This window comes from Mauremys reevesii, linkage group 16 (genome assembly GCF_016161935.1).
Source record: "Mauremys reevesii isolate NIE-2019 linkage group 16, ASM1616193v1, whole genome shotgun sequence".
Classification (NCBI taxonomy): Eukaryota; Metazoa; Chordata; order Testudines; family Geoemydidae; genus Mauremys; species Mauremys reevesii.
In genome coordinates, this window is record NC_052638.1 from 14,656,091 (window position 1) to 14,680,877 (window position 24,787).

At 41.0% G+C, this 24,787-nt stretch overlaps 1 long non-coding RNA gene across 2 annotated transcripts in view; it reads right to left on the reverse strand.

Moving 5' to 3' along the window:
* Positions 1–15,308, reverse strand: part of LOC120384788 — a 46,332-nt gene extending 31,024 nt beyond the window's left edge. The window contains exons 1-3 of one of the 2 annotated variants that reach the window (XR_005589109.1): positions 14,918–15,308; positions 6,228–6,278; positions 4,038–4,241 (exon numbers count right to left, since the gene is read on the reverse strand). This is a non-coding gene — a long non-coding RNA (uncharacterized LOC120384788). Of the gene's footprint in view, positions 1–4,037; positions 4,242–6,227; positions 6,279–14,917 lie in introns of those variants that run through there. The other variant, XR_005589108.1, reaches the window with a different exon arrangement.
* Between the last annotated feature and the right edge of the window lie 9,479 nt (positions 15,309–24,787).

The following is a 24,787-nucleotide window of genomic DNA, read 5'->3' on the forward strand; positions in this document are numbered from 1 at the left end:
GAAAGAAATATTGAGCAGAAATTGTTTGACGGTTTTGTGCACGCATGGCCAATAGATCTATGATTCCAATGGCCACAAACCCCTGTATTGGAGGTGGCTATGACTCTTTAGAGTCCTAGTCACAGAGAGGCGACTGAGTTGCTCCACATTCTACTGGCAAGCTGTGGGTGGATACTGGCCCCCAGTGTGTAGTTCATTGCACAAAGTCTATTTATATGCGGGTGGTGGAGTGGTAAATCTCAGCCATAATGAAGAAATACAGCACCGCCATTATTGTATTTGCATTTGTTGAGCCTACCTGAACAAAGGTATCCTGTGTTTGTATTAAGTTGCAGTTTCATTTTCAGTGTTCAAAGGATAACATTTTTGCTGTGGCAATATTTCAATTGCTGAGATTTATTTTGTTTATACTGATCAAAGTAAGCATCATTGATCATACCATGCCAAGATTGGCTATGATTCAATCTTACGCATTTTGCTCTGCATGTCTAACCTTTTGTTATGATTAAACATCAGCAGAATGCTTGACAGTGTTACATCATAAAAGGTTTTATTCAATGCAAATTAGCATTTGGTACATTCCTCTGTTTTTTGCTCCAATGACATATGTAAATAACACGTACTCTAATGTTAGCGGAGAAGGTACAGGAGCATGCAAATCTCCTAATGAATCTGCATATGCTGTACTTAACATGAAAAGAAAAAGATGTATTTTCCCCATTAATTTTGTTACCTGCACATCTTATGTTCCCCTCAGTTTGCTCAACATTGAGATAGCAGGTTCAGATTTACAGAGCCATTGTGTTCGTAACGACAATATATCAGAACTTTGCATGCATGCACACTTTTGGTAACACTATGGAAACCCTTACATCCATAAGGAAAAGGAAGAAATATAGGGGTTATTACACAAAAGTTAACCTTAATAAATTTTTCCATTCTTTATTTTTTACAACTGTTATCACAAGAATTATTTGGCCATTTTTATTGTAATGTAATTTACAGTTTTACAACATGAAGTTCTCTCACAAAGCCCGATGGTTTTTGTCACTTTATCACAATTTTATTTTTGTGGCAGCATGCCCAAATGTAGTTGTGTATCGTATTTTTCACTAAATTGATTATTCTTGTCATCTAGTCTACCACATTCATTTTTTATTTAATAATGTTGACTTGCTGGCTTTTAAAACGTGCCTTCATGAATATATTTGAGTCTGTATTAAGATGTTACATCATAAAGAGTTTTATTCAACGCAAATTAGCATTTGATACATTCCTGTTTTTTGCTCCAATGACATATGTACATCACACACATTCTAATATGAGATGGAAAGGTTTTATTCAATATAATTTCTTTAGTTTTCCATTGCTAAAGGCTTTACGAATTAATCACATGCATGTATTCAGTCAATCCCTGTAACCTGAACAGTTACTTTAATTTATTACTTTACTTTCAATGGAAGTTGTGTGCCTAACTTCCTTTTGGTCCTCCTAAAACACATACGGTACTAGTAAGAACATAAGAAGAGCCCTACTGGATAAGATCAATGGTCCATCTAGCCCAATATCCTGTCTCTGATCATGGCCAGTGCCAGAAGCTTAAGAGGGAATGAATGGAACAAGGCAATTTGGAGTGATCCATCTCCTGTCATCCGACTTCTGGCAGTTGGAAGTTTAGGGACAACCAAAGCATGGGTTTGCATCCTGATCATCTTGGCTAATAGCCATCGATGGACTTATTCTCCATTAACTTATGTGATTCTTTTTTTAACCCAGTTACACTTTTGGCCTTCACCAAATCCCACAGCAACAAATTCCACAGGTTGACTGCCTGTTCATTTCATCAGGTGACCCCTCATTTATGTGTTATATGAAGGGGTAAATAACACTTTCCTATCCACCTTCTCCACACCATTCATGATTTTAGAGACCTCTATCATATTCCCCCTTATTTGTGTCTTTTCCAATCTTTTTTCTATGGAAGCGGTTCCATACCCCTAATCATTTTTGTCACTCTTCTCTATACTTTTTTCAACTCTAATATATATTTTTGAGATGGGGCAACCAAAACTGCATGCAGTACTCAAGGTGTGGGAGTACCATGGATTTATATATTGGCATTATATTTTCAGGTTTATTATCTATCCTTTTCTTGTTGGTTTCTAACATTCCGTTAGGTTTTTTTTACTTCCGCTGCATATTGAGTCAATGTTTTCAGAGAGCTAATCACAATAACTCCAAGATTCTTCTTGAGGGGTAACAGCTAATTTACACCCCATTATTTTGTATGTATAGTTAAGATTATAATTTCCAAAGTGCGTTACTTTGCACTTATCAAAATTGAATTTCATTTGCCATTTTGTTGTCCAGTCTCTCAGTTTTGTGAGATCCTTTTGTAGCTCTTCACAGTCAACTTTGGACTTAACTACCTTGAGTAATTTAGTATTGTCCGCAATTTTTGCCATCTCATTGTTCACCCCCTTTTCCAGCTCATTTATGAATATATTGAACAGTACAGATACTTGGAGGCCCCTGTAATTCACCTTTGTCCATTGTGAAACATTGACCATTTATTCCTACCCTTCATTTCCTATCTTCTAACCAGTTACTGATCTATGAGAAGACCTTCCCTCATATCCCATGACTGCTTACTTTGCTTAAGAGCCTTTGGTGAGGGACCTGGTTAAAGGCTTTCTGAAAGTCCCCTGGAAGAATTCTAATAGATTGGGGTGAGGCTTGATTTCGCTTTACAAAAGCATGTTGATGCTTCCCCAACATGTCGTGTTTATCTGTGTGTCTTAATAATTCTGTTCTTTTCTATAGTTTCAAGCAAATTGCCTGGTCCTGAAATTAGTCTTCACAGTCGTAATTGCCAGAATCGCTTCTGGACCATTTTTTAAAAATAGGCATTACATTAGTTATCCTCCAGTAATCTTGTACAGAGGCTGATTTAAATAATAGGTTACACATCACAGTTAGAAGTTCTGCAGTTTCATATTTGAGTTCCTTCAGAACTCTAGGGTGAATATCATCTGGTCCTGGTGTCTTCTTATAGTTTAATTTGTCATTTTTTTTCTAAATCTCATTTATTGATACCTCAGTCTGGGACAGTACCTCAGATGTGTCACCTAAAAAAAAAAGACTCGGGTGGGGATCTTTCCCATATCCTCTGCAGTGAAGATTGATGGAAAGAATTCCTTTAGCTTCTCTGCAACAGCCTGGTCTTCCTTGAGTGCTCCTTTAGCACCTCAATCATCCAGTGGCCCCATTGTCTGGTTGGCAAACTTCCTGCTTCTGATGTACTTTTTTTAAAAAATTGCTGTTTGATTTTTGTGTCGTTAGCTAGTTTCTCTTCAAATTCTTTCATGGTTTCCCTTATTATACTTTGACATTTGACTTTTGCCTATGTGCCTCGTTGAACCTGTAGAGCATTTTAAACTGTTTCAACTAGGCCAGAGAGAAGACTGGGAAACGATTTCTGTGAATGGTTATCCAAATACAAAACAAATTTCAATTTGACATGTTTACAACAGCTTTTAGTTCCATGCTGAATTCCCACCGAATCATATAACAACTCCCTTAAGCTCCTTTGGAAATCCTAGCCAACCATTTCATGTTCACGTCCCATGAACATTTGAGCACTTGAGCTTTACTAGCATAAGAAGCAAATACCCACCAAACTCAAATTTTGAATTGTACACTTGATTGTAAAATTCACAGATTGCAATACAAGAACAGACACAATACAACAAATGGTGAATCTTTTCAATAGATCTTTTTATGAAAGATCTGCAGAACAAGGTATATTTGTTGAAGAAATTCATGAGTAAGTTAAAATAAAAGATACATTCAAGAATTTCATGATCTTTTAACAGACAGAAAAAATACAAAATTGGTCAAGGAAATTATCCATTCAGCTATAGTTTCATCTTAAGAAATAGATGAACCCACAGGTTTTAAATCAAATTTTGTTTAACATTTTTTGGACGCTATAAACTGTCTTTTTCAGTTTACAAGCCCAGACATGCATGGTCCCGAACAGCTTCGACTGCTGTTGATTGAATGGGAGTTGGGGATACTTGTTCTTGTCCAGGTTCACAGTCCCAATTGTGCAAGCATAGAATTCTTGCAAGAAGCAATTTTAATGAAGAAAGATAGTATATACAACTTCTAGGGAAAGAAGGTAGTTGGTTGTGAAGCCAAGGGGTTGAAACTTGTTCTGTGCCACCCAATTACTGTTCCTGTGGAACCAAAGTAAAATAGTAAATAATATGTAGATGTACTGTAGTTTAAAAAAAAAATCAGAAAAAAGGCAAACCAATTGAAAATTTTCACTCTCCTTGATGAACTTTTAAAAATGTCAGGGTTTTTAAATCAATTGCAGTAAAAAAAAGAGAAAAAATGTTTGATTAAATTTTTTTTACTGAAACTGTCATCCATTTTTAATGGGACATTAAAAATTTCCAACCAACTCCACTAATATTTCATAAATGTGTATGAATATTTCCTTTTAGCCATGCGACCAGTTCATTTCCCTTGCCTGTGTGCGTGTGCGTGTGTGTGAGAGAGAGAGAGATTCAACATCCTTGAAACGTATGCATTTCAAAATTAATGACTTCCCAAAAATATTGATCAGTGAATCAACCATATGGCAGTATGGGACTTGCAAATTACTTTAGAGGAAGTACTAAGCATATGCACTGCCACCCTCATTGGCTTGGGATGTCAGTTCCTCCACGGATTGCAGGCTGTTGTGGAAAAAGAATTAAAGGAGCTGTTGAATATGACCAGAAATATGCTGATTGACAGGCTGCCAAGTGGGAAAGAAGAGGGTAGACTAGGAGAAGATTAAAATTACCACTTTCCACAATGATGATGGGAAGGGTGAAGGAGGAAGGAGCCTTCTTCCCTCTCATAACTATCCCCAACACAAACCTTCATTGGGAGGCCCTGGCCAAGAACAGTAGGGTTTGCACCTTACCCACCCACTCACCCTCACCTCCTCTTGGTGGGTGAAGAAATTCCCCAAACTTCCCATCGGATTAGTGATGAGCAGGACTATCAACCCCAATGACAGGGTAAGAAGTTTGGGTTTGTTTTTTCTAAAGAGGTACTAAGGTCCTGGCTTCCTTTCTCTTTCCACACCCTGCAGAGACTTTGCAGGAGACCGAGAAAGGAACTGAGGTTGCCCAGAGATGAGAGGGATCATTATTTACATGAGTCCCTTCTCCCTGAGCAGTTTCTCCTTGCCTGCCTACACATCAGGTGGCTGACATTCTTTGATCCCTGTCCAGCCAGATGACCTTCTCCTGAGTAGGTTGGGCTGTGCACAATCAACTTATGCAGACTTTTGGGATATACTGTGTATCTCGTGGCTGATAGGGCTCTGAGTCAGCCGAGCCCCTTTAAGAAGCAAAGGTCTGATACTGTTTCTATTAACATTAGTGGCAAAACTCCTACTGGCTTCAATGGGAGCAAGATCAGATCTGCAACCTCAAATTCCACTCATTGCACTAAGACTCGCTTAACAATGTCGAGGTCACCTTTATTCTCTCTACAAAAAAAGAAAGCATTCTCTGGTTCCCATGTAACGTAATATATTTATTTCAGTGGATATCAAGGAGTGCAAATGCTCTATTACAGACCCAGTAAATGTTTTTAGCCTTCTCACTGGGGAAAACAGCAAACTTGATCAATAGAAGTGAACTTTAATTTTTTTCTCATCTAACCCAGGCTCAGACATTTGCGTTAAAAGAAAACAACTTAAAACAATATCGTTATGATTTTTCTTTGCCTCGAGGAATGAATGATGTTTCTTCAATTTTGGTTTGAGTTAAACTTGATGCAAACATCAACTATAAATGGGTCAGGCAGTCATTAAAGTGAACAGTTGGCCACATTTGTGCTAACTCTAGTCTTTTTGTTTTTTGCCAGAGGAAAAAGAATTCTAATTTCTATCAGTCTCAATTGTGCTGGGCAGCATTATCAGCTGGAAAGAGCCCTCTGATTTGACAGGCCCCACTGTATGATGATTAATTACTACTCAGCTTCATTGGACTTTTCTAATTTCCTTTTGCCACTAGCTATAGGCAACAAGCGATAAGTACTGCTCTTATTATTTTGTGCAAAGGAAAATGTCTATTACTGCTCTGTCCTACAAGTAATCAGAATAAAAAGACAGCTGATCAGGAAACCTGTGAGGATCATTCTGTCTTTATTTATCCTACCTTTCTTTATTTCTATGCTGTCTCTACACAGTTGTTGTTTTACACAGTTGCCTGTCAAAATAAGATGATACAATCATAAGCTCTATCAAAGTAGTTGACATTTTGAAATTTGTATGATGATTTTGTGGGAATTAATCCTCAATCTCCAAATAAATCCTCCTCAAAATGCTAATATAACTAGAAATTTTATACCGCAGAATGTAAAACAATTCTTAATCTGCCTTTTCTCTGTTGCCATAAATGTATTATATCAGAAGGCTGCCTTGTAGAGAAAAAAATTACAGTATTATCACTGAATGCAAGAAGGGTAAGTACTTTACATAACACCCACATTATAATCAGTTTTCTGAGGAACCAAATGCTTTATATATTGTGGCAAGCTCAAGGTGTGCTCCTAATAAATTGTCAAGGGCCAGATTGTGTCAGAGATAATAATGATGCTTTGCAACTTGTATACATTTTTTATCAAAGGATCTCAAATTGTTCTGCAGAGCTAATTAATTTAACTCTACAGCACTCCTCTGAAGTAGTGATGTATTATACCCATTTCACAGCTGCCAGAGTTTTCTTCCATTGATAGTTGAAGCACTGAATTTTTTTCAAAAGAATCTAAGTGTCTTAAGACCCTAAGTTCCAGTTTCAAAACTGAGTTTGAGCACTTAAGGATCAGATATTTAAAGATATTTGGGATCTAACTTCTACTGATTATAGTTTAGGCATCTAAATACTTTAAAAAATCTGGGCATTAGAAGCCTAAGAATAAAATTTTCAGATGCAAACAAGTGATTTAGGAGCCTACGTTTTATTATGAAAAGTGACTTGAGTCAATGGGATTTAGGGTATGTCTACACTGCAAAAAGAGTAGCAGTGAGTTTCAGAGCCAATCAACTGACTCAGGCTCCTGGGGCTCTGAGACCTACCATCCTCAAAGGGACTCAGAGCTCAGGCTCCAGCCCAAGCCCAAACATCTGCTCTGCTGTTTTAAGTCCCGTAGCACAAGACTGAGTAAATCGACCCGGGCTCTGACTCTTGCTGAGCAGGACTTTTTTGCCAAGTAGTCATAACCCTAGGGTCCCTAATGCCTACTGCTCTTTTGAAAATAGGACTTAGGCTCCTATGTTTGGTTTTGAAAATTTTCCCTTTTGCCTTTTTTCTGAAGAGAAAAAATATGGGTGGGTAAATATAATACCGGTATTGAACCCTGCCTGGATGACTACACCAGAGGTCTGTATTGATCTTGAATTCTCAAGATTCGTTTGCTCTGGCTATTCAAAAACATTCCTTTAGATCAGATCCTTTCTGCATTTTTGCATGCAGATTTGAGGCAAGCTTTTGACAGGAGCATTCTTCTAGAGCATTCAGCAAGAGTGGTGCAGAAAACAGCTGACATATCACACGACGACGTTGTCATTTAAATACAGATTAAAAAATAAGACAAGTATTGGTGAGATTTCCTCTTTGACAAAATTTAGAAATGATGCAGCTCAAGGGAATGAAATGTCAGGGGAAGTCCCTATCCATTAATAATATTAATACCTTACATCTATGGTATATACGGTATATTCTTTTCACCCCAAAGTACTTTCACAGAGTGAAATATTCAACCCTTGTGCAAAGCCTTTGTAAATGAGCTTTGCATTGTTGAAATGTGCAGGGGTTTGGAGGAGTGGATCCAGATTTCTCCTTGCCTGCTTTCTGACAACAGGATGTGGGGCACTTGCACATCATTTCCGTGACAGCTAGTTCAGCCCGTAAGCCATATTAACAGGTGCAGCACTGGTCCTGTCCTTCCCCGCATGCTTGCAAGGTTTGTGGCCAGCAGAACTGTGCAGCTTGGGACTTGCTGGCATTGCCACTGTCCCATCCAAAACAACCCAATGCGCTATATTGGGCAGGCCTCCACAGGAGGAGGCTCCATGATTCAGGTCATGTGAAGTCCCCCAGCATGGCGGCATGCCATTGGTTCTACCACTGGCCTTACAATACCACAGTGGGGAAAAGAGAAATGGGTATATCCAAAGAAATTAAACAGCTCTGTATGAATAAATGGATAGGAAAGGAGGTACCTGGCCACTATACAGCTGCAACTACTAGCACAGTTGTCTCTTTCTAATTCACATCTAGATATATTATTCTCACAGCTGATTCTGAACCTGAGATGGAGTCATAATTTCTCCACTCCCCACTGTAATTATCAGTGGTTTTATTTTGTAGCCGGCTAAGGTAAATGTAGTCGTAGTTCCTCATACTGCGTTGTTCGGTACAAAAAATGTTTTTTTTAATTTGTAATGTACTGCTTGTGAAATTGTCATCAGAACGGCAGCCATGCTTTTATAGTTAGTGACTTTGAGTCCAGAATGTAAGGCCAGAAAGGACTAAAAGATCATCTAGAACTTATGTACATACAGTATAAAGGGACCGAATATGTATTTTCTTCCCCTTTCTTATCCTGTTTAGCTTCTGATGGTTCCTGTTCTCCTGGATTAAAGTGAAAGTCTTACCCTTGATGGGCAAAGGCTACAGAGTAATACACTCCCTGATTGAGAAAAATACTGCACTTCTAATTTTAATTTTGTGAGGTAATGCTTAAACATTATGGCAATGGAAATCGTATGGCATCTTGTGTCACCATCACAACTTGAACAAGCCAGCATGACATGCGCCCGTTCCCAAAGATTTATATAGACACTCAATAGCTTTTGATCGTTAAGGTGCACACTTGTATTACTGTCAGGAGACATGACTTACCTGGGGGTAACCAGGAATGATTAAGTGAAACCCCAATAAATGAAGATATAATACCCATATACTAAAGACTGGTGTTGGCAGAAATTTTCCTCCTCTATTGGAGCTGCGCCATGGCACTCAGAACCCTCTCTCTTACCCAATTGTCTGTTCAAATACAGAGCCAGATTGTGGAGGGACCCTGTACAAGTGTACAAGGGAGAGTAAGGACTACGAGAGGATGTAGTGACCAGCAACAATTTGAGCTCCTGCACTTTCCTGAGCAAAGGGACAGCCCCTGACAAGCTAACTGCCCCAAAGAGTGGTGGGAAGGAGGTGGGGCCACTGTCCCAATCCACACAAGAAAACACGAAGTGGTATAGCAGGGGTAAAATCACCAAGCACTCCAAGGAGCCCTGGGAAATATTGCACCTCTAGGAGCTAACTGAGCTCTGGTTCTCTTGCTGAGGTGGTTCACTTTTGCACCACCCACAACGCAGGGCTGTTCCTAAAATGTGCACTTTTTAAACAATTGCATGTAGTAATTACATAGTGCTGTCCGAGAGCAGTGAGTCTGTGGCAGAATTGGGGCTGGAACTGAAATCCTGTTCTTGGGCATGAACCACCAGATCTCTAAGTATTTCTGGAGATTAAAATATAATTGCTGCCCTGTATACACAACTGAACCGCTCTTCTTGGAGCACGGCTTCTGCTTCTTTAGGTGATTCTTACCACAATCTAATTTTTCATGTTGTTCAATATCTACTCTTACAACACAAAAGTAATGGCATGTGTTCCATTTCCAATATGAAAAGAAACAAGTTGGTTTAAAGAGATCCTCAAATCAGCTCACATGGGATGTGGGGTGAGACGGACTTCTAAACAGTGCTGGAGGAAAATGAATTGCTGATATTATTATTGCTATTATTTTAATTTGAAGTCAACAGTTTTTGTAACATTTACAGAGTAATTCACACAATAATTTGCTGTGACAGATAGGCCAAGTGATTATACTGTTAAGAGTTTTTAGTTTAATTTGAAATAGTTTAGAAAGTGAAATATATAATGGTAGAGCTGCTTTGTTCTTTTTTCTAATAAAAGGTAGGAGCTTTAAAGCGTTATTATTAGGCTGAGATAAGCGAGGCTTCTGTATAGCACAATTTTGTATGTCTGAACTAGCAAAAGCCTTTTGAAGTCCTATGAATCCTTCTGCTTGTTAATTCTTCCATTTGTTTGATTTTTGGTACAAAGAAAATGAAAGAATATGATGAGATTATGGCATTTTAAGTCAATATTTATTAAAAAATCAATCTAGATGAAAATCTGCCCATCCCTCTAATTAGATGAGGCAACTTGAGGTTGATTTTTAATTGCAAAAGTAATTACACGGAGCAGATAGCCAGTGACATTTGATTATCTAGGTGATTGATTAAAAAGCCTAGCTCACAGAGCAGATTGTCAGCCAGGGGAATCGAGACAAAAGAGCAAATTAAAAAAGTTGTCCTGTTAGTAATCACAAAATTCAAGGATGAAATTACAAAGCCAAACACCTCCAATCCTCCTCATCTTCATCACTCAAATGCACGCAGCATGCCTTAGTTCAAAAAGGGGTGATAAAAAAATGGATTACTTTTAAAAGCAATTGAGGAAATATAAAAATGGGAGAGTAAAATCACAGCTGAGGATAGGGAGTTTAACCACAAGAACAAAGAAGCAAAAATGTCTCAATTCTAATAAAGAGTTTATTTTTCTTGGACTCTCACCAAGGTATACGAATCACAACTACTATTAGTTAAACAAAACACAATTTTTGATAGAAAAAATATATAATGAATGGATTCTGGCAAATGTTAATGATCATTTTGGTAATCTAGTCTATCCCCCGCTCCATCATATATACCTTACAGTGTGAATTCACCCAAAACCATTAACCTCTCACTATTTAATCAGGATAAACGTACACATCTTGTGTTAAATAACTGAACTTGGTAGTGTTACAGCTTTTCAGTGAAGATTAGTATAAAACATATTTGGTAAATTTGTATACAATAGCATCTAAATGAAAAAGGAAATGGAAGCAGGACAATGTTGAATATTTAATTCCTTCTTTTCTTTTTTCTATTTTTCTGCTGTATTGTACAGTTACAGTGGTCCAGAGAAATATGATTTACTTTTATGAATTAATCCATAGGCCCTTAGAATTTGTGGCCATATAATGAATGATGATGTGCTATTTACCATAAAGCAAAATTGGTCCCAATTTAAAAAAAAAAATGGCAGCAAAAGATTTTGGTGGCGTGTAATCTGATCCAATCAGTCTTTCCATTGACTTCAGTGGGCTCTGAGTCAGGACCATGCTGTATGGGTCTGTTGTAAGAGTGAACTGTTTTGTATGTTGTCCGACTCCTCTCTGATAATATTTTTTCTGAATACTCCTCGGCAAAACCTTGCTACTTAACAAAAATGGACTTTAAGAATAAAACTACTTTATGGCAATAATGGGATTTTCTGAAAAGTTAATATACTTGTGGACTGAAACGTACTACTACTCACTACTGTTTTTATGTCGTTTTTGAAAGTGTTTTGTAAGAAAGTATCACGTAGGTGGCTGAAATGTTATTTAAGAGATATGATGAAGTTGAATAGCAACTGATATAATATTTTAATATGTTATTCTTCAATCCAAAGCAGAAATGTGCAAATAGCTAACTACTTTGTATTCTTTTTTTTTAGGTCTAGTCATGTATTTAGCCAAAATAAATCCCCCTTGGGGGGAGGGCAAAGGAGGAAGTGAGGTCATTGTCCCCAAACCTATTCCATACCAAACTGTGTATGGAATGGCAGCTTTATTTTTCACACTACAACACAGAATATGGAATCCTGCACATTAAGGCACAATTTGGGTTCTATTGTGTTAACGTTGAGTTCAATGGAATCACGATCGGGCTCTTCCTCCATACTGTAGGAGTCAGTCAGTGCAGTCCAGTCCTCCTGATGTAGTTACTAATTCCACAGAAACAATCTTTTTTTTTTCCTCCACAGTGGAAAAAATATTACTAGATTGCTGAATTTGTTAAATGCCAGCTCTGTATTATTCTTTTGTTAGGCCCCATTACCTGTCATCTACCAAAATTTAACCTAAGAGTGAAAGTAAATTCACTTGATTAAAGGCATTTTCTTCCATAGTACAATGAACTACAGTTTTCCAGGTTCTAGAAGTCCTTTTTAATAAGGAGCATATGAACTATAAATTGGAGATGGAGTTTAAGCCTTGTTTTGTTCTCAGTTCTTCTGACCGAGGGCAGGTCCATACTCACCGTGCGGGTCGACGCGGTGAGTTCGACTTCTCCGAGTTCAAACTATCGCGTCTAATCAAGACGCGATAGTTCGAACTCCCCGCGCGCTCCGGTCGACTCCGGAACTCCACCACCGCGAACGGCGGTGGCGGAGTCGACCTTGGAGCTGCGGAGTTCGACCCCGCCGCGTCTGGACGGGTAAGTAAGTCGAACTAGGGTACTTCGAGTTCAGCTACGCTATTCGCGTAGCTGAACTTGCGTACCCTAGTTCGACCCCCGCCCTTAGTGTAGACCAGGCCTTAGAAAGATATGAAGGAAGGCAGGTGTTTATACCAATAAGACAGTGAAGTCCATTGTGAAAATGTAAAGGGGAAAGACATTCCATGGGGGCCTAATTACAGTCTTCAAATATGCTAAGGGTTGTTATAAAGAGGACAGGGATCAATTGGTCCCCAAGTCCACTGAAGGTAGGACAAGAAGTATTGGGCTTTATCTGCAGCAAGGGAGATTTCAGTTAGATATTACGACATTTTTTCTAACTGTAAGGGTAGTTTAGCTCTGGAATAGGCTTCCGAAGGAAGTAGTAGAATCCCCATCATTGGAGGTCTTTAAGAACAGGTTGGATGGTCTGGGTGTACTAGGTCCTGCTTCAAGACGGGACTGGACTTGATGATCTCGTGAGGTCTCTTCCAGCCCCACATTTCTATGGTTCTAAGTTTCTATAGCCAGTGCAGTTGTACACTTTTTTAGCAGACAAAATGCTTTACATAGCTGGATAGTTTCAAAGCGTTCGACAAACTATCACAGCTCTGTTACTTCTCAGGCTCAGACCAAAACTGGAGATTGGGCCTAGGTTTGCAGTCGTTTTAAAGGCAATATTCCCATTGTGTACTAAATCCTATATTAGCGTTACTATTTACTATAATGTTCACAATGGAAGTTTCACAGTATGATCCAGTGTCTTTGTTTGCAGTTTTCAAGCTGAATAATCCTTACATGGTCCAATTTTCAAATGCTATTTCATTTTCTCACGTATAAGCCATTTTACAGAAATGAACTCTTACAATATATATAAGTATGGGCTCCTCATCCAAATTTTAAGCAAAGCTATAAAAAGTTAGTCTTCAGTTCCTTGGGTGATCTAGTATCTGTGATTTTTTTCTGACCAGTTCTCAATCCTTACTGATTTAAGTACCTCTAGTTTTGCATTATCCTTCATTAAACAAGAAATTCAGATGTTGGTAATTAGCAGGAGTTCCCCTGCTGCCAGCCCAAATTCAATACCAAAACCCCCTGTATATTGCTAGTTCTGCATTTGTTAACAGTGTCCAGACAACAGGTCTGCAATTAGATTCCCATCTGTTAGGTTTAGTGGTTTAGCATTGCCAAAGGATGCAAATGAAGTTGGTTCCCTCAATGGACTGGATACCAAACTAGAAATATTGTAGAAATATAACAGTACATTGGGGACACAAACATTTAACACAGCAGTATTACAGCAATTAATAGAAAAATAAAAAAAATAGTCTTGTTACATACAATGAGACCTATAACAAATCTGATAAGGTAGCAGTGTTTTCCTCTGTCTAGTATGCTGCATGAGATTGAAAAAAATACTAACTTTAAGTGCTGATGTATAATGTTTAAAGAATACATTATTACTATGCAAACCTATAAATTGTAGAATTCTATGCCAGATGTTGTTTGAGACAGTTACAGGAATATTTTAAAATATTAGATATTTTAACGGGATGAAACAGAAAATGCAGAAAGATACATATTTAGAAATTCCAGTGTTTAATCTCAAACTGAAATTTTGTATCAGTTCTTACAGCACTATAATAAGGGATAATCCTACAAAGTCCATAGGCTGTGTGTTGGGGGATTAGCTAAAGCTTGCATATTTAAATGTTCCATTTTCTACCGGAATGTCTATAAAATAGACAGTAAAACCCTCTTCAGCTAATACCTGTTGAAGGGCTAAAATAGTGAGGAGGAAAAAAACCACCTATGTGTATATTCAGATCTTGCTCTTAAGTTTTTGTCATATAATTTTCTTACCCTTTTATAATTTGAAGATCAAAAAACCCCCACATAAAATAGAGCATTTCAATATACAATTTGAATTCCAATTATGAATTTGAATAAAATATGCAGCAAATACAGTTCTATCTACCTACACAATACATAAGGTTCTACCCGTCTCTATTACTTTTTGTTATTGAGAGTATAATTTAGAGTAAGCAATTTCTAAACCAAACTACTGGGTGGCAAAAGATCTAATAGATGTTAAAATTCCAAATGAATGGTTGTAATTGTATTTTTGCTAGCTCAATAAAATGAGAGGGACATTCTACCTTAGGAAAATTAAAGGAGAGGTTTTTAAAATGATTTACATGTTTGTTATCTATAGAGTCCATATTAGCAAAGATTACTATTTAGCTTTATATTTTAATTTTTCCTCCTTTAGTAATGATGTATTGCACTTCAAAGGTGAAATCCTAAGCCCATTATAGTCAAGAGTTTTGACACTCAGTTCAGTCAGACCTGGATTTTACTTTGTCGCTCTCTCTTGTGTATAAGAAAATTTTCTTTAAGAAGTTCCTAAAGATTTGGAAATAATTGTCTATAATAAAATATGGGTGTAAAAATTATTTACATGAGACTTACCAGCCTGTTTTTGTCTTTGCCAATTTCTTTATGCATAGGCAGAATGTAGTTCTCTGTTGCAGAAAGTACTTGCAATTTGAAAATACAACTGGAAGGTTTATATATTGTACAAAAGGCCAGATTTGTTCCTGGTATAATTTCAGTGAAGTCAGTGGAATAATTATTATCTATATAATAAGATTCCAGGACTGTCAGTCGGAAGCATAGAATGTCTGTTGAGTCAGTGTGAAGTGATGGAAACAGCAACAAGTTTGCTTGAAAGCTCTTTTTGTTCAGAATACCATTAGGGTCAATCATCCCAGGGATTTGTGATCCATTAGTATCCAATTTTTAAGTTTTTAGCCATTTTAGATTTACAAATTACACCCATGAGGTATTCAGCTACAGTAGGGCATGTATATAGGCTATGACAAGAGTCCATTGTGATATCAGAGGTAACTCAACCAATCACCATCCCTACTCTATAGCCAATTTGCATTCAACAATTTCATTAGTTGTATGGAGACTGAACAGATGGTGAAATACTTTGTCAAACTGCCATGCCCGTGAGACAGCATGGGCTTTCAGCTACTAATTATTTATACTGAAGTAGCACCAAAAGGCCCCAGTCAGGGTCCCATTGTGCTAGGTGTTTTACCAAGATATAGAGATGCTATACCAAGATATAGTAAGAGACAGTTCCTGCCCCAAAGATCTTACCACAACGTAGATAAGAAAGACAAAGGGGTGACATGATTGACAGAGCTGGAATTAGACCATACATCTCCCGACTCCTAGTGTCTGCCTTATTCACTAGGCCGCATAAGTTACACCGAAGAAACATGACTATTGTCCATTGTTCGTTCTTCTTAAACCTCTTCATCATAAAAGCCACTCATATTTCCCATTTTTCTAAAGTCAATTACAAGATCAGACTTTATACAGCTTCAGTTAGAGCGGGGGGGGGGGGGCAAACTATGGCCCTCAGGCCAGATCCGGACCATCAGCCATTTTAATCCAGCCTTTGAGCTCCCACTGGAGAGTGGGGTCTGGGGCTTGCCCCGCTCTGGCGCTCCAGTTGGGGAGCAGGGTCGGGAGCCACGCCACACAGCTCCTGGAAGCAGCAGCATGGCCCCTCTCCGGCTCCTACACATAGGGGCAGCCAGGAGGTTCTGCTCTGTATGCTGCCCCTGCCCCAAGCATCACCCCTGCAGCTCCCATTGGCCGGGAACCATGGCCAGTGAGAGCTGCAGGGGCGATGCCTGCAGATGGGGCAGCACGCAGAGCCGCCTGGCCGTGCTGTCGCATAGGAGCCGGAGAAGGGACTTGAGGTAAGTGCTGCCTGGATCCTGCACCCCTGAGCCTCCCTGCACCCCTGAGCCTCCCTCCACACCCCAAACCCCTGCCCCAGCCCTGATCCCCCTCCTGCACCCCAAACCCCTCATCCTCAGCCCCACCCCAGAGCCCGCACCCCCAGCTGGAGCCTGCCCCCCTTTCTGCACCCCAACCCTCTGCCCCAGCCCTGATCCCCCTCCTGCCCTCTGATCCCCTTTGTCTCAGCCTGGAACACCCTTCTGCACCGCAAACTCCTCATCCCCAGCACCCAGCCAAAGCCCTCAGCCCTGCCCCGCCCCCTGAACTCCTCATTTCTGGCCCCACCCTGGATCCCTTACCCCTTCCGACACCCCAACCTCAATTTTGTGAGTATTCATGGCCCACCACACAATTTCTATTCCCAGATGTTCCCTCGGGCCAAAAAGTTTGCCCACCCCCGAATTAGAGCTTTGTGCTGTCATGTGTGCAATTCAGGTTCCATATGGATAAGAGGGTATCGTTATGTTATGAAAATAGCACAGTTCTGGTGGAGAGAGTGAGCTTTGATCATTGCTGGACAATTAGAACAATATCAGCAGGGGTGTGCTGTGTTCTCCACTCAAGGATAGCTCTGTGTTACTTGTGTGCTTGGGGGAGTGATGGAAATCTGCCTACTGGAAGGATGTGCCCTGTGCTGCAGAAAAAAGTATGACTTTTGTATTGAATGAGAGTAAATGGGCTTAGAGATTTTTGGCCCTTAAAGGAAACTTGCATCTATTTAGTTCAGCCAAGCTAGCAGTGTGGAATTGCACAGAATATGCATAGTACTTGTCACCATGACTAAAGTGCAGATCCTTGCCTCCATGGGGATTCTACTTCCCTGAACCTGGCAGGAGATGTGTGGGATTCAGAATTCCCTTCCAGGCGAGCTCTTGGCCCAGGCATGACTTCAATAGGGTGGGGGGGCTTGTGAGTGCCTCATCCAGAGCCTGCTAATCTTCCAGATTAGTCCGTGCTTCCTCCCCAGGGGATAATAGGCCAATCATCAGGGAGCAAGAGCAATCCCTCACTCCTTCCCAGACAAGCCAATCGACTGGTAGCAGCAGCAGCAGCTGGAAAGCTCACAAGATACTGTCTGGAACCAGAAGTGTCTGTGGCTGTCGAAGGGATTGGGATTCAGTCAGTCACGCCTGTTCTTTCCGTTTTTAAATAGGTGGGGGCTGCTCAGATACTATGGGGATGGTAGGAGTGGGGGGCACGTTAGTACTTTGATACCTAAACAGAAACTCTTCTGGAGTGGGGATTTCAGGCCAGCAAACACAAGCACACCCTCCTACAAGCTGAGAGAGTTATGGACCAAGAGTGGCTTCAGAGCTTATGTGATGCTGCCACTTTTCAGGCTGAAACCCCTCTGACAGTCCTCTGATCTCCAAGGACCTAGTGGCCAATCAGGTGCAGCCCTTGGGAAAGTTTGATTCTTCAAGTGAGGGTGGGGGGGAAGAGTTCACATCAGCTGAAGTGAGAGCCATCTACATGGAGCACAGGAGACAGATGTAGCAGATTCGCTATCTCAGCAGAGCAATGTGCTATTAAGGTATTCAGACAGGTGCCTGGGGATGCAGAAATATAGTGGCAAAAGTGAAGGGGGGAGCCCTAATCCAGCTCTGATATGGCTTCAGGCCACTTGAGCTATTGGAAGCAGTTGTGAGAAGAGGCCCAAAGTAGCCCTTTTGGAAACTTAGTTGATGCAGCAGTAGCCAGCTGTGTGATGATATGAAGCTGGGAGCACAGAGAGATCTGGGTGATTGGAACAAAAGCTTTTTCACCGAGTAACTTTATCTTCCTCTCTCGGGTTTTATCGCTGTTCTCTCCACTCAGGATCAGAAACTGGCAGTTCCAAACAGTGACTACTCTGGACATCATTCTTTAGGCTGTTCCTTTTCTCTTTGTAACACTTCCACCTGCTGTGAACATTTGCCTAAAGTGGCACACAATCCTATCTTCTATTAGGTCTTGTGGTTAGTGCCCTGGACTGGGATGCAGGATATGTGGGTTCTATTTCCACTCTGCCCTGAACTTCCTATGTGACTTTCAGGAAGTCAGTTTTAATGTCTCTATGCCTCAGTATCTGTAAAATTGAGATTAATAAAACTCCCTTTGTTTTCTTGTCTCTTTATATCATAATCTACTCAAGCAGACACTGTCTCTTACTGAGTATTCGTAAGCTGTCTAGTGCAATGGAGCTCTGTTCTCACACGGAGCATCTCAATGCTACTGTAATAATAAATGATGCTAATGATGACAGTGAGCAGCATATTGCCCAGGAATGGTGGGTTTCTTTCCACATCTTCCACAAGTTTTGATTGTTTGTTTCTCGTCTCCAAATTCTTCTGTTGGAATTGCTCAAGTTTGTTGCTTTGCATTCTTTTCTGGTTCACATGTGTTGCATTGAAATTTCCATCCTTGTGTTCAGGGCCAACGAGGGGGGGTGGGAGGGAAGCCGGTATAAATTACTGGGGCCTGGCGGTCCAGAAGGGGGCCCGGGGCCCGGCAGTCTGGAAGGGGGCCCTGCTTCCCCGGCTTCGTTGGCCCTGTTTAGCTGGTCTGTCCTTGCTGGGGAGCCTGAAATTTGTTTTCACCAGGGCCCAAACCCGCTCTCGGCAGTCCTGCTTGTGTTCCCCGTTGATATGCAGTAAGAAGTAGCTCAGGTTTCCCGGTGAAATGTATGTCACACAGTTTGGTCACTGTTTCACCAACGTTCTCTTGATTTGGAACTAGGCTTAATTACATCAGTATGATATCAGTATCAAATTCCATGGTCTAGGAGAGAAAATTAATTTGGTATTCATCACTTATAGAACTAGTCTAGAAGTATATTAATATGAAATACAACCTTGCAGCCAATGCAGACAAGGACTGTTGTGTGGAACTTTGTGGCAGCTGGATGTGATTAATCCTTTAGATCATTTTCTAACACAACCTAATTTTCTAATAAAAACAAGATCTTATTGATAAGCCAACACAAACCACTCAAAATGCCATAACCATTTAGGCCATGCTGATTAAATGGCAAAATTTAAAGCTTATTTGAGACATTATGGGGAAAATTAGCTCCACTGCCATTGGAAGTTATGTTCCATTCCTTTATAAACCATTACTTATATTTTTCCTTTCACTAGTTCTGTGTCCTTAAGACAGTTTGGGTTTTATTTTCCTCTCTCCCTGCCCTTGTGGTGATGCCTTCCCCCACCTTTTATGTCTGGGATCTGGGCTTCTTTGTTGCAGCTGCTCTGTTTCTGGCCAGCAGCCCAGTTTCTCTGTGGAGACTCGTCTTAGTGGAGTTTACTTGTCCCTGTTATACTTGCCTTCTTACTTGCTTCCTCTTTAGGCAGGGGCTTTCCTGTTCTCACAGCCCTTCTCTTTATTTGTCAGTTCAACAAGGGCAGCACAGCCAGCCTGTACCAGGAGCCGCTCCAGCGGCTGTTCCTTCTCCTCTCCTTCCCTCCCATCTCCGCAGAGATGCTTACTTGCTCTCTTTTCCTTATTGTTCCCCCTTGTTTTCTCCTCTTTGGACATAGGACCGTGTTGTGTCCTGGTGCAGGCAGGAGCAGGGACCACAGAGATGCCTGGGTAGTCGGATTAGTGATACATCGGAAGTGACACTACTTCTGGGTGTAGTGAGACCTACATTCACTCTTTTGAGTGACTTGCAATGCAGGCGATAGGTGACACTGGGTCAAGTGGTCCCTGTCCCTAGAAGGCAGGCCCTTTTACTGTGTTTCTTTAGGTTTAAAATAATGGGAGTCAATTCTTCATTTGTGGGGGGAAGTCTGTGAAAGGCACTCAGGTCTCTCGGGCAGAATGACTGCATCCATTCCCATCTGAGCTACCAACAGGGCAAGTAGACCCTCCTTTTCTGGACACAGTTTGTTGTCTGAAATAGAGCTGTCCATCCTGGGTTTCTCTGGTTCCCCGTTTGACTGATTTCACCAGTCACTGTGGCATCTGACTCTTCAGATGATTGCATTGCATGGTTCCCTTGGGGTACCATTCCCTATGCACAATGGCCTGAGGAGTGGATGTCCATCAAATGGAACTTCTATCTCCATGGTATTGCAGTCAACTAGTTCATTAGTCACCTCAGTTGGTCAGGTCTCTATATAGCTCTTACAGCCCTGGCTGAGGCCCTTCTGGTGGGTTCTTACCAGGCTGCTATGTTTAGATCCAGCCTCTGGATCCCATGTGTTCTCAGGCTTGGTTGGTCTGAGTTTAGATACTGTCTTTGACTGTAGACAATAAGGCACATTCTTGGGGTGCAGATCCTCTATCCAGCACAACATATGGGACACTGCAATCCAACTGTGTAGGCCCTGAAATCAGTGCCAGCTCCCCCAAGTCTCACCAGCAGCAATTGAACATTCCTCATGGTTCCACCAAACCTGAAAACCCTCTGGATTATTGTTTCACCCAGTGAGGACTTCATGACAGTTAAAGAAAGTAACACAGACTTCTCAAAGGCATGTCTAAAGCACACACCCTTTCTCATAAACTAAGCACAAGCACACATATATGGAAAAATAACACTCCTGCCCAGGAGACCCTGCCTCCTTTTCCTCACCAGTCCAAGATCCCTTTGGGTATTTGTCAGTATATTCCAGGGAGACCAGGTTCTTCCTGCTCCCCTTCCTCACCTGCTCAGTCTTTCTTCCTGGTGCCGGGTCGCTCCCTTTTGCTGGGGAGAGTCTTTTTATACATTTCCCACCCCCTCTGTCAGGTGAGCCCACACACACACCCCAAAAATTAGCAGCTTTGTTTCTTAGCACCCATCTGAAATTCAGACTGGGGAAATGGTTTTCACAGAGGTCATTTCAAGCCAGCTCATTGTTTAGGGTGGGTGCATCCAGGAAGACTCTTGATTGCTTTCCATCATTAACCTTCTGCTACATTCAAGGATTTCTCCTGACTTCTCCTGGCTATTTCAGCTGAAGATGGAGGCTACAGAGCCAAAGTGAAGGCACAGTACAGTTTTACAATCACAGCTGCTTTCACAAAACAGAATGGAGTTTGCAGTGTGATATAGAAATATGCAGACTTATACTAATCCTCACAATATCCTTTTCCAATCTCACTATTCCCTCTTCAACAACCCCTTCAGCCAGTGAAGTTCTACTGCAGGCTTCACTTCACTTCCTGGAGTTAGTGCCTTAGTGACTGCAGAGTAGTCTGCTATACAAGCAGCTAGCTTTGATTTGTTATTGGAGATGGGACACTAGATGGGGTACGATCTGAGTTACTACAGAGAATTCTTTCCTCGGTGTCTGGCTGGCGAGTCTTGCCCATATGCTCAGGGTTTAACTGATCGTCATATTTGGGGTCGGGAAGGAATTTTCCTCCAGGACAGATTGGCAGAGGCCCTGGGGTTTTTTCACCTTCTTCTGCAACGTGCGGCACGGGTCACTTGCTGGAGAATTCTCTGCACCTTGAAGTCTTTAAACCACAAGTTGAGGACTTCAGTAGCTCAGACATAGGTCAGGAGTTTGTTACAGGAGTGGGTGGGTGAGATTCTGTGGCCTGCATTGTGCAGGAGGTCAGACTAGAAGATCATAATGGTCCCTTCTGACCTTAAAGTCTATGAGTCTATGAGATCTTCCTCAAGGCAGTAGGAAGGAATATTCTTCCCATTTCCTCCAGCATACTTCTGGCATGGGTGGACCTAATTTATGGGAAGGCTTTGCATAGTGGGTCTCCAAATCTCGTATCAGAGCCTTTAAGAGCATGCCATAACCTTAGTTTACTATAAGTGGTACGTTTCAAACTGGAGTAAGAGGTACATCTTTTGACCCTTGTTTTCAGGTCTCTCTGTTGTGACTGGTGCTGAATGAAGTGCTAAAAGAGTTTAGACTAATGCGTCTCCTCTCATCTCCTATCCCAAGGGCCGTCCAATCATTCACTGGTCTAATTTTGCCCTGTATTGGTCAGACACTATACGCCTCTCTTGATTTAGGTGTGACCGAGGTCAGACAGGTAAACGTGCAGCATGGCAAAGTACAGCATAAATAGGATTTCCCTCTCCACCCAAATGATTGTGGTTAGTTGGGTAGTTTTCCCCAATGGACAATTTTATTTGGATAAGATTGATTCCACAGGTGATTGATGAATGAATCACACACTACGTAGATGATCTTTTGGGTTGCGGGGTGTGGGTGGAGGTTGCATTCAGTGGATTTCTGCATCTGGTGCCATAATTTCAGGCCATGGCCATAAGGCTGGGTTCCCCATGAATGGAGAAGACTAAGAAGGCCTTCTGCTGTTAGGCACTGAGGTGTCTGTAGTTCAGGTTATCTAGGCTACCTAAAGGGGGACTCGTTTGAAAGAAACATTGATTCTCTCCAGTTGCGTATGAAAGGTCACACTGTGCCACTTCTATAAAAGTAAGTGTGTGTGTGTACATAACATTGTACAGTAATAGACCTGAACCCCAAACACTGGAGCATGGTATGTTGTAGGGTACAATATTGTAGCACGTCTCTAAAAGATCATCTGCAGCTGATTCAAAAGCATCTGACTGTCGTATTACAGGGGTTTTAAGTGAAATTGGCACAGAGGCTTAGTGAAGGAGGCTGCCATATTTCTGACTAATGATGGAAATTGTGGCACTGACAATATGGGAGTACAATGGAAGGGTCTCTAAACCAAAGTCCAACCTGCTTCAAGAATGGTTTGACAATTACAAAAAATAATTGTCATGGTTTTTATAATTCATGTTTATTATTTGCATTCTGGTAGCATCTATACAGTGCTAGGTGCTGTTGGCAAAGAGGAGGAGTGAGTTCCTGCCCTCTAGAACTTCTTGTCATTTTTAAACCAGTATTGAGACAGACTGAAAATTGGTTTACAGTCTCTTTCACAACCACTGTCACTCCTTGTGCCAAGATCAGAGCTGCCCAGAGTGGGGGCAAGTGGGGCAATTTGCCCCGGGCCCCACAGAGGCCCCACGAGCCCTGGCCCGGTGGTGGTCCAGGTCTTCGGCGGCATTTCAGTGGCGGGGGGCCCTTCAGTCGCTCCGGGTCTTTGGTGGCATTTTGGCGGCGGGGGACCCTTCAGTGCTGCCGGGTGAGTACAAGCGCCGCAGCTCCCCCACTTTGCCCCAGGCCCCCTGAATCCTCTGGGTGGCCGTGGCCAAGATGGCCACCTCCAGGAGTAAACCTCAATGCCAATGACAATCAAATACTTTTTGTTTTAAATATTGCACCATGGTATAGTGATAAGCAAACAAATACACATAGTCTTGGAGATGGCCAATCAAAACTAATATCTTAACATACTCATACATTTCACAGCTGGTTGATACTATTACTGCTTACCCTGCAAACTTTTAAGCTGTTGGGATGAGTTTTCTTTCAAGTTACTGCATCCAAAGGTAGCTGTAATTGTTTTTGAAATGTTTCTTTTTATTAAGTATGTTCACTGTAGACCTTGAAATCTGGATTGGTCCTGCTCTTATATACTTCCTTTTTTCACTACCATGCCTAAGGTGCCATCCATGCTTTGTTTCACAAATGTATAGTCCATAATTACCCACTGGAATCAATTCTGGATTTTAAAATAACAGGACTGGAAAAACAAAACCAGAATAATGAGCTGCAATTCAAACTATCAGGAAAATGCAGAAATATGTTACTTAAGGGAGATGTAACACAATTGATTATAGACTATCGTAATACAAGTACTTCACGTGTGTGCTGGCCTAGGGACTCAAACAGTGTTTGAAAAGATGTGTTTACAAAGTAATGCAGTTTACCAACTGTCAGGATCCGCTTTGAACTGAATCCTTACCTCCAGAAACTATTTACCTTTAGGATGTACACAGTATATACCCTCTTCAGCTGTAAAAGCCCCAGGCTTAAGTAGCAGCAGCTACTGTAGCTTCCAAAAAAATACTTGTAAATTATCACATGTGCTTCCCAGCACCAGGCTGTTTGCTCAGCAGGCAAACACAATGCAGCAGCATTATTAAATTTCCATGAAGTTTACCAAATTTGCAGATCAGTAGGGTAGACCCAATGGGGAGGCTCTCCCAGTGCCTACAGCACCTTTAAAGCATCTGATGGTGCTGCTGATACTTTGCATTCTGCTGTTACTCCACTGCTGTAGCCATCTAGTTAATCTCCACAGCAAAGATTAGTTTATTCGATTAAGTCTGTTCCCTATAGACCATCCCTGTAGCTCCTTGGAAAGCATCAAGACTGTGAGTTTCCAGCCTTTTACCAGCTAAAAAGATTCAATAAAGTAATCTTTCCCCCCTTCCTTTTATATGATTGGAAAATAAATTGAAAATGAATTTCAGTTATTGCTTGTGTTTTAAATATGAGATAAAGGTCAGCCCCCTCTAGCTATCTCCATAGATGGAGATTAACATGAGCATGTTCCATTATAAAATCATATAGCAGTTTTGCAAATCTGTCAAGTCATCTACAAATATATAATTAGTCTGTTAGATTTGGAAATCAATAAACAATGACTTTTCAGTCCCGTGTCTAGAAAGCCTTGCTAGAGAGTGCTTTAAGCATAGGAGTC